We start from the raw sequence: 10,221 nt of genomic DNA, 5'->3' as shown, positions 1-10,221 counted from the left end.
TAAGTTTTGAAGGCTGAATAGGAGTTCGTTAAGTGAGGAGAGGACAAGGACATTCTAGGCAGAGAGGCCACCACCAAGGCCCAGTGTGCTCAGAGCCCACCCCACACTAAGGGGCTGGAAAGGGATTCAAATGTGATCAGATCCGTACTGAGGCTGGGCTCCTTGGCTTACAGGAAATGGGAGAAAGTGTATAAAGAAGTGAAGTGACAGGGTCAAGTTTGTGTTTTGGAAAAGCAACCCTGAGAGCAATGTGAAGCGTGGGGAAAACAGAAATTAGAGAGACCAGTTAGAAAGGAGGATACCGCAGCATTTGAGGTAAGAGAGAGTGGAGACCCGAATCAAGACACTAGCAACGGGAATAGAGAAACAAATGGAAAGAAGGGAAGTAGGCACTCTTTATGAGAAACTGGGTGTGGTGATGGAGGAGGAATCAAGGGCGACCCTAGTTTCCAGTGAGGACAACTGGGTGAAGGGTGATATTGAATGAGGCAGTGATTAACCAGAATAGGGAATACAAGGGGGAGAAAAGGCTCTGCAGGGAAGAAAGCTGAGCTTTGAAAGGTTGAGTTTGAGGAGCCTGTTTGACCTCTAGAGAGAAATTCTGGCCAGCCCTTGGAAATATCAGCATGGCACTCCAGAGAAAGGTGTACCTGGAAATATAGAATTATAAACACCACATGAGGTAGCTGAAGCCATTTCATTTCTTCTCCATCACAACCAATGGCACCACCATCTGCCCAGTCCCTCTGCAGTGCTTCATCTTACCAAGCCCCTCAAATCCGGACTCCTGAGCTTGCTATTAAGGCAACTACTGTGTCCTCCTCACTCTCACCTTGCCATCTGACCTTTGTTACTCCAGAACATAGCTCTGCATTTGTTAGGGTACAGGCAAAGTTGCTGTAGCGAAGGAACCCCAAAGTAGAATAGTTTATATATGAGAGAAGTTTCTCAGTCCAGGGCCTGTAGGGCAGCTCTGTTCCATGAGGACATATAGGAACCCAGGCTGGTGGGCAGCTCTGCTATCCTTATCATCCCTCTTAGGCCCCAAGGGATTGTTCCAATCATTGCCATTTCCCAGTTGGTGGCGAAAAAATATGCAGGGCAAGCAGCTGCATCTTTATGGAGATAAATACACATCACTTCTGCTCACATTCCATTGCTCCAAACTTGGTCACATGATCACACCTACCTTCAAGGGAGACTGGGAAATGTAGTATCTTGCTGGGCAGCCATGTGCTAGGCTCACACTCAGAGGGACTGTGTTACTAAAATGTAGAAAGGGAAAATGGATACAGGGAACACTTAGCAGACTCTGACCCTTCTAAACCCCTAGCCATCTTAATATCTGTGCACACCCTATTTCCACACATAGAATACACTCATCCTTCCCCTCGGGAGACAACTCCAAGTACAATCCATTTACTGAGTACAAAATAAAGTCTAGGGGCCAGAGCCATGTTGTAGTGGTTAAGTTCGGCTCGGTCTACTTCTGCAGCCCGGGTTCGCAGGTTTGGATCCCAGGCACGGATGTACACCACTTGTCAGCCATGCTGTGGCAGAGACCCACATACAAAATAGAGGAAGATTGGCACAGATGTTAGCTCAGGGTGAATCTTCCTCAGCAAAAAAAAAAAATAATAAACAATAAAGAAAGAAAGAAAGAAAGTCAAGCATCTCTGAGTAGTATGCAGTCCTCTCCATCGGGTCTAGCTCCAGCAATTTACGTAATAACAATGTTATTCCCCCACCACTACTCAACTTTCAGTACATAATGTGGAGCAGGAACAGGATATCTACAGTGAAAACTCCCATTTGGGAAGAGGAAGAAACGAAAGCATTTAGCAGTCACTGGTGCACAGCAACAATGAACGGTGTTGGACAAGAAGTGCAGATTCCCTGCCCTGGAGTGAAGGAAGTTCTCCAGTCAGACCTTGGTTCTGCTCTCTGGGAGGAACACCCTGTACCTGGTTCTCTCTGGACTCTGGCTTTGTCCTTGTCCATGATTCCCTATGGTCATACCTGAAGAGGGCTGTGGAGAGTATCCTGGTCTTTTTGTCTGTTGGTTCTACTCATTACTAAGAAGGTTGGATTAAAATCTCTCACTATGATTGATTGTCTTTTTCTCATTGTTTTACTATCAATTTTTATTTTTTTTATTTTTTGGTGAGGAAGACTCACCCTGAACTAACATCTGTTGCCAATTTTCCTCTTTTTTTGCTTGAGGAAGGTTGTTCCTGAGCTAACATCTGGGCCAATCTTCCTCTATTTTGTATGTGGGTTGCTGCCACAGCATGGCTGACAAGTGGTATAGGTCCACACCCGGGATCCGAATCTGTGAACCTGGGGCTGCCAAAGTAGAGTGCACCAAATTCAACCACTACACCACTGGGCCAGCCCCTCAATTTTTATTTTTTTGATGCTTTTAAAAAGATGTTTAATAAATTATGTTCAGCAGGAAGGTTGATCTGAATTAGCTAGTGTGCCATTACTGAAATTGGAAGTGTTACTTCTTTATAACTCCTAGAACAATGTTTCTCCAGATAGGGGTCCGTGGACCATGTGCATCAAAGTCATATTATGCTTCTTAAAAATTGAGATTCCAGGAGCTGGCCCAGTGACATAGCGGTTAAGTGTGCGTGCTGCGCTGCGGCGGCCCGAGGTTTGGATCCCAGGCGTGCACCGACGCAACGCTTGTCAAGCCATGCTGTGGCAGCGTCTCATATAAAGTGGAGGAAGATGGGCACGGATGTTAGCCCAGGGCCAATCTTCCTCAGAAAAAACAGGAGGATTGGCGACAGATGTTAGCTCAGGGCTGATCTTCCTCACACAAAAAAAAAATTTTAAATTTTGAGATTCCAGGGCTGCCATCCCAGACTTCATTCAGAACCGATGGCACTAAAACCCAGAAATCTGCCCTTTTGATAGGCTCTCAGGCTATACTTATGAAGACTAAAGTTTGAGAAATTTTGCCTCAAAGCTTAGCCCAGCACTCTTAGTAATAGGTATTCAGGGAATTTGATTTGACTCTTGTTTAAAGGTCAGGTAGGGCAGGAGAAAGCTGAATACGTGTCCCAGTCAGAATGTGGTCAATGTTACAATCTCCTATCTCCTCGCCATTTGAAAAAATCCTCCTTATAAAACAAGGTGATCCTAAAGATAAACTCTCAGGAACCAAGCCCCTATCTAGAGCCAAAGTCCAATCCTGTCGCATCTGCCTGTCGCAGGAGTAGCATCCATTTTGATCAGCCATGGATGGCAGGTACTTCAGTGTGCCTGTTAGTTACTAAGGAAAGGTTTGAGAAAGAACTTACCTAAAGATATCGTGACCCCAAATCCACTGGTGAATCCAATTACTAACTAGCCTCAAAAAACAGCCTGTGAAGCCATATCTTTTATGAAATGATGGCAATTACAAATAGTAAGGTTTTTTCCCCCGATATTTTTATTTGGCAAAATAAGAAGTTGTTAACACTATGTTGGTCTTCAATATTATTTTGAAATTTTACTAGTCCAAGAAATCTGTAGATCTCAGAATCACTGACTTACAGCTCCTCAAGCCACTCTAGATTCCAGTGTTTAAGAAAGCTCTCGGCTTGCTAAAGTCTGCAAATAGCAGGCAATTCTGCATTCCACACTGTCAGGAACTTGATTAATTATCTGTTTGGATTAGTCAACAGAATCTATGTTCCCATGTTTCGGTGACACGGTTACTTAAATTTCTTAACTTTGGTCATGCTTTTGAGTTACAATGCTTTCCCAAATGTTTGTCTTTGCTTTCTTGCAGGAAAAAAACACAGCCAACCAGTCGATGAGCAACACCTTTAGATTTCTCATTTCCGCACCGACATGCAGTGTCTTAGATTTCTTCAACTTTTAAAGGAAAAGCTTTGTGTGAGTTCTTGGGTTTTCCACAGCCGAATGACCTTAATATGGGAACATGCTCATGTTACACACCATAGACTTCAATAGAATGTTTCAGAAAATCTGAGCGTTTTAATCAGATGATCTTGCTCTCTCTACTCAGAAAGTGAAACTCCACGGGGAAACTGCTACTCAGAGCAGGCTTTGTTCTTTTATAATATTCGTTTTCTTTCATTTCTGTCTAACCAAGAGGATACATCAAAAACCATCTGAACAGGGAGAGTGGTATTACAAATGAGTCGTTTAAAACAAATCAGATCTGTTTTGGAAACTACTATCAGTGCGAGAGTGGTTTACACGTGCTGTGCTAAATTCCTTAAAGTTAAGCCAACTCTGAATATGCCTTATGGATGAAATAATGTTTGTCCCTTCAGTAACCTAATAGGCTAGCATACATTTCATGGGCTGTGGTAACCTATGTAACCTATGATGATTGAAAAATAATTATCCCATGCCCTTATGGTTTCATTTAACCAGATTAATCTGCTCTGGTATTGGAATCATTTAGGCCTAATTAAATCCTTCTAGATTATGATTCTAAGGAAAGAGTAATTTGCGAGTAATAAAATATCTCTAAAATCTGTAGGTTTGGAGCAACATCACAATTTTAGGGGTTTTTTTTCTTTTAATTTTGATGAAGTCAAATTTATCATTTTTTTCTTTTGTTGCCTGTGCTTTTGGTGTTTTTTTTTTTAAGATTTTATTTATTTATTTATTTATTTTTCCCCACAAAGCCCCAGTAGATAGGTGTATGTCACAGCTGCACATCCTTCTGGTTGCTGTATGTGGGATGCGGCCTCAGCATGGCCGGAGAAGCAGCGCCACGGTGCATGCCCAGGATCCGAACCCAGGCCGCCAGCAGTGGAGTGCACGCACCTAACCGCTAAGCCACGGGGCCGGCCCACAATTTTAGGTTTTTAAAGATACCTATTCACTTGTGTCTCTAAGGCAGAAACCTGGATTGCTTTAAATCTCCATCTTTTATTTCTGTAGGCTCTTTATAAATCCATTCATGCCTCTCTATACCATCAGCTGTCACCAGACTGGGTTTGTGTCTGTGAAGGTGGGTGGGATGTATGCAACGTTTGACTATGTTAAGAAAGATTGCCTAACACTTGAAACCAAGGCAAAAGGGATGACTGCTTGTCCTTTCAATGTGGGACTGAAGCTTTATTTAAAGGCCTTTAACTAACAGGCCCACCCAAGGATCATTCAGTTCTCCAGGGGAGTGCGCTGCTGCCTTGTTAAGGCTCAGACATGTTAACTTGTGGACTCTTGTCCAGGAGAGATGCAAAAGATTTCTGTGCAGGAGAACTGATGACTCCAAAGGTTATGGTTTTATTGCCCCATTTTGCTTCTAATTTAGCAAACTTATTTCAGCATGCTTTTCCTTTTTGAACATATGAATCTCTGTCTTTTGAATTCTCCTTTGTATCCGGTTTACCATCCTGCTGGTTCCCTCATTAATACATAAAACCTGTGACATGTATTCATTCTATATTTTCATTAGGGTCATGTTTTTGAAAATTACACTTTGTCTCTGTGAAGAAAAGAGACGGATCTCAGAAGACACCCAAGAAAATGAATCTCATTACTTGAGTTCATTCAATTTCACCTCTCTGGGGAACACATTGTATAAGAATTAAACCAATGCATTTGGATTCTCCCCTTTAAATCCTATTTCCTGGTAGCCTTCTGACAGAGTCAGCAAGCTTATTGTCCCAGGAAGGAAAGCACAGACAGGTGCTGCCCGGAACAGAAAGGCCATTCATCAGCTTTGAATTTCAAAGCTAATTTTCTTGACCTCTGTTTAGTAAGACAACGTACATAAAACCCAGGCTTTTTGGAGAAAGGGATTTCTAAATAACAAAGCTTCCTTTTTAATACATAGGCCCCATGTGCAAAATAGAAGAGAGGCCCCCCAGACTGTAAAGAAGAGAGGGGAAGAGCATCCCCGCCTTCTGGACTCAGTTGTAGGGAAAAGAAAGGGGGAGTGGAGTCTGGGAGGGAGGTCACAAGATGCAATTGTCCTGCTCGCCTCCTTCCAGGGTGAAGTACTAGGGCAGGAAGCACGCTAGCTAGGTTGCTGGGAAAGCAGAGGAGGGGAGGGAGGAGGTCTGGATCTGCTTTTCTTTGGGAGAATTACCATCTGCCCTTTGCCACTCTGAGGTCACAGAATCCACACTCCTCCCTTACACACCCGGATGCCTTTTTGGAGCAGAGCAGAGGGAGAGGCGGAACTCTTGCTGGTTGAGCACTTAACTGAGTCATCCGAGTAGAAACTGTTTACCTACAAAGACATTTTAAATTATGGGATTGAATTGAGTTTAATAAATTGAACCTGATCTTGTCCCCCTCCCCCTCCCACTTCTTCCTGGAAGATGGGAGCTTGTAAGGTACATCAGAGCAGACTTGGGGAAATGAGAAAGCTACATTTTTAGCCCAGCTGAGTCTATAGTGAGTAAATTTGAAAGGTTGCCACTTATGTATATATTGCATGCTCCTCTATCCTCTTTTTGCCGTACGCAATCAACAAATGCATTGTTACTTTTTGATTTCACAAAAAGCATGTCATATTTCCTTGTGATTCCTGGTCTCCATCTGACACATCTGTGCACTTCCTATTGTGGGGAGAGAGGGAGAATCCCCCTCTGCCCTTTCCCTTAAGGTTCTTATGGCTGGTCAAAAAATCAACAAGACAGGTTAGCAGGAGAAAATAATACCAAGTTTAATAACATGTATACATGGGAGAAACTCAGAAGTGAGCAACTCATCCCTCTGTCTAAGCTGCTTGCTTAAGTATTGTAGCTAAAGGCCAGGAAGGTGTTGGGGGTGGGTAGTGGTCTGGGACTTCAGAGGGCAAGAAGAAAATTATTTTCACGGTCATCTATAGATAATGTGGTCAGGGGGAGATAGAGTTTTTTTTTTTTTTTAAAGTTTATTTATTTATTTATCCCCCCAAAGCCCCAGTAGTTAGTTGTATGTCATAGTTGCACATCCTTCTAGTTGCTGTATGTGGGACGCGGCCTCAGCATGGCCGGAGAAGTGGTGCGTCGGTGCGCGCCCGGGATCCGAACCTGGGCCGCCAGCATCGGAGCTCGCGCACTTAACCGCTAAGCCACGGGGCTGACTCAGAGATAGAGTTTTTTGATAAAAGGGGCTTGGTGCCCCTCCCATTGTAATATCTATTTTATATTATCATTACAGCCATTATGATAGAAGATCTGTTCCAGGAAGGAGCCACCATGTCAAATTCTTTAGGCAGTTAGTGGGGGAGGTCAAATGTCCCTCAGAGAAAACAATCAAGGTAAAGAGATATATTTCAGGGTGGCCAAATCTTGATCTCCCACACTATAATGCTTATATCTACTAAGATTAAGTTGGCCACAGACTCCATAGCAGGTGCCAGAAGTACAACCACGATTATTACAGATTTGTTGATTTCTCCTTAGACTTCTTTCATCATTTGCTTACTATATTTTGAGACTGTGTTATTAGGTGCCATTCACCAAGCATAACCTGTTCTACCTACTTCCTGGCCCCCTTCGGGTTGGATAGGGCCATGTGACTAATTGTGGAGCATTTTGTTGCCAATGTGCGACTTTCCAGAGCTCTTTTTCCCTCTGGTATGGCGACTGGCAAAGTTTGAGATTGTGGCTCATCCATCAGCCTGGGTTTCTGGGTCCCTAAGGTGAGCAGAGCTCCCACATGACCTGTGATGGACATGTAGCATGAGTGGGAAACATCTTGTTGTTTGATCTTGCTTGTTACCATGACGGAACCTAGCCTATCCTATCTGAGACAGGGGTTCTAAAGAAGGCAAGTGACTGACCCAAGATATTTTTGCTAAAGAGGACACTGCATGGTACTTTCTTCTAATGGCTCACCTCTTTATATGTGGATGTTTTTTCATAGTGAAAGAAGTAAAGACAATTAGGAAAATACAGGAAGCAAAATATAAAAAGAAAAAAAGATCCAGAGTCCCATTTTGCACGCATTGCTAACATTTTGATATATTTCCTTTCTCTCTCTCTCTTTTTTTTTTGGTGAGGAAGATTGGCCCGGAGGTAACATTGTTACCACACAAAGGGCACGATCTGCTTGCCGCAAGACAAAAGCCAATTGTCAAGAGGCAGGATGGTGGAAAAGAAAGGGCAGTTTATTACAGCTTGCCAGCAAGAGGGAAGATGGCTGACTAACATCTCAAAGGACCATCTTAAGGGGGCACAAAATCTTACAGCTGTTATATAGGCCATTGGGTTATAGGGGTGGCGGTTAGGGATGTTGACCCTTGGGTGTTACAGACTGGGAGTCGCCACACCAGATCTTTCAGTTTTCATTGATGATGGCTATCAGCATAGACTCTCTGTTCGGGGGCCATCACGTTCCTATGGAACTCAAAAGAACAAAGTCATCATCTTATCGCAGCTGGGAGGTACATGCACAAGCAGGGGTCATAAAATCTACAGAGCAGTTAGATCTCCTGGAGGGTGCAGATCCGGCTGGGTTAGTTTGTCAGAGGTCATTCAAAGTTACAATAGGGCTTCTTTTCTACAACGGCTTCCCTCGTGTCAACCTTGTCTTGAGCCAGTATCAACATCTGTGCCAATCTTCCTCTATTTTGTATGTGGGACACTGCCACAGCATGGCTTGATGAGCAGTTCAAATGTCCGCACCCAGAATTTGAACCTGTGAACCCCAGGTTGCCGAAGCGGAGCACATGAACTTAATCACTACACCACCGGGTCAGCCCACCTTTCTCTTTTTTTAACACAGGTAATTCACACTTACTATAGGAATATGAAAAAATACATATAAGCAAAATGAAAAAAGAAAAACCACCCTATAATCCCATAACTGAAAGATAAGCAGCTACCTTTGGGAAGACTATCCTTTCAGACATATTTATGCATAGAAACATTCTTACCTCTTCCTATTCTTTTACAGGATTTTTAACGTATGCACTCTTTTTAACTTGCATTTTTTAAAACTTAACATGTTGTGAACATGTTGTCAAGTCAATAACAATGTTTCTACATCATTTATTGGCTGCTCATTTTTCTATTGTAGAGTTGTACCATAATTGATTTTACTAATGCCTTATATTTGAGTTGAACATTTGAGTTGTTTCCACTTTTTTACTAGAAAAAATTAAGGTTGTTTCTATTCTTTTTCATGATGGTTAATCTCCTTAAAGCCAATCATTTCCCTAGGATCATCTCTTAGAAGTGGAATTTCTGGGTAAATAGCTTTAATTATACCAGTTTGTAGGATTTGGCTTGATTTCTTTTCTTAAATGTTATTATAATCATGCAGTAAACAAAGTTTCATATTCTGTTTAACTTTTTAACAAAAATATTTCCCCATGTTACCACATGTATTCTGTAAAAACAATTTTTAATATCTTATGTGGACATACAGCTGAGTCAAGTTAGTCAATTTAATCTGTCCATTCCACTATTGTGGTTGTTGGACAGTTAGGTAGTTTCCAGTTATTCACTGGGGTAAATCACACTTTTAGGAACATCTCTTTGTAGAAAGCCTAGTATATATTTAGGATGATGACTTTAGGGTAAATTCCCAGAAAAGGAATTATAGTCTCAAAGCCCATGGACATTTTGAGGTTAGTTGATAAATATTGCTAAATTGCTTTCCAAACTAGTTATATCAATCTACATTGTAATGTGTCATGTATTATCATGACAAATTATAGGCTAGATATTAGAACAGGCTGATGAACTGCAGAGCAATCTATTTCAGAGATCTTTAAAAAGAAAGCACATTTTCTTTTCTGTGTTCCAGGTCACATTTCCAAAGACATAAGAAAGATTTGCCAACTCTCAGTTAAAAAGGAAAAATATTTAAATTATAAACAGCAGGAAGGTTAACATGAACTTGCTGTTCTTTACCTTCTCTCTTGTATCAGATCCTAAATTTGGATGGTGACTTTCCAAGTGAAATGTTTTCCCATTATCTCTGCAAGCAAGGGAAGTGTCTATTCCACAGACAGGGAAATAGTGAGGCACAAAGAGAGTTTTTAAAGTGACTTTCCTATAGCCACATAATTTATACTGAACTCCCATCTATAGTTCACACCTTGGGAGAATTCTTTGCAATGTTAGTCAAGTTCAGGTTAACCTCCAGACAGACTAGATAAACAACAATTTTTTTAAAGAGGGAGTTCCAGGAAGGAAGGCTCCATCTAAGTTCTATCTTTGCACGAAAGAAAATATTATAACATCAAAAGAAGGAATTTCTCACACAAAACAAACATTACATCCAAGCTAGACTTCAACCTAA

Source organism: Diceros bicornis, chromosome X, assembly GCF_020826845.1.
Source record: "Diceros bicornis minor isolate mBicDic1 chromosome X, mDicBic1.mat.cur, whole genome shotgun sequence".
NCBI classification, from domain to species: Eukaryota; Metazoa; Chordata; class Mammalia; order Perissodactyla; family Rhinocerotidae; genus Diceros; species Diceros bicornis.
The sequence above is the reverse complement of the archived record's forward strand: the minus strand, read 5'-3'. Positions refer to the sequence as shown.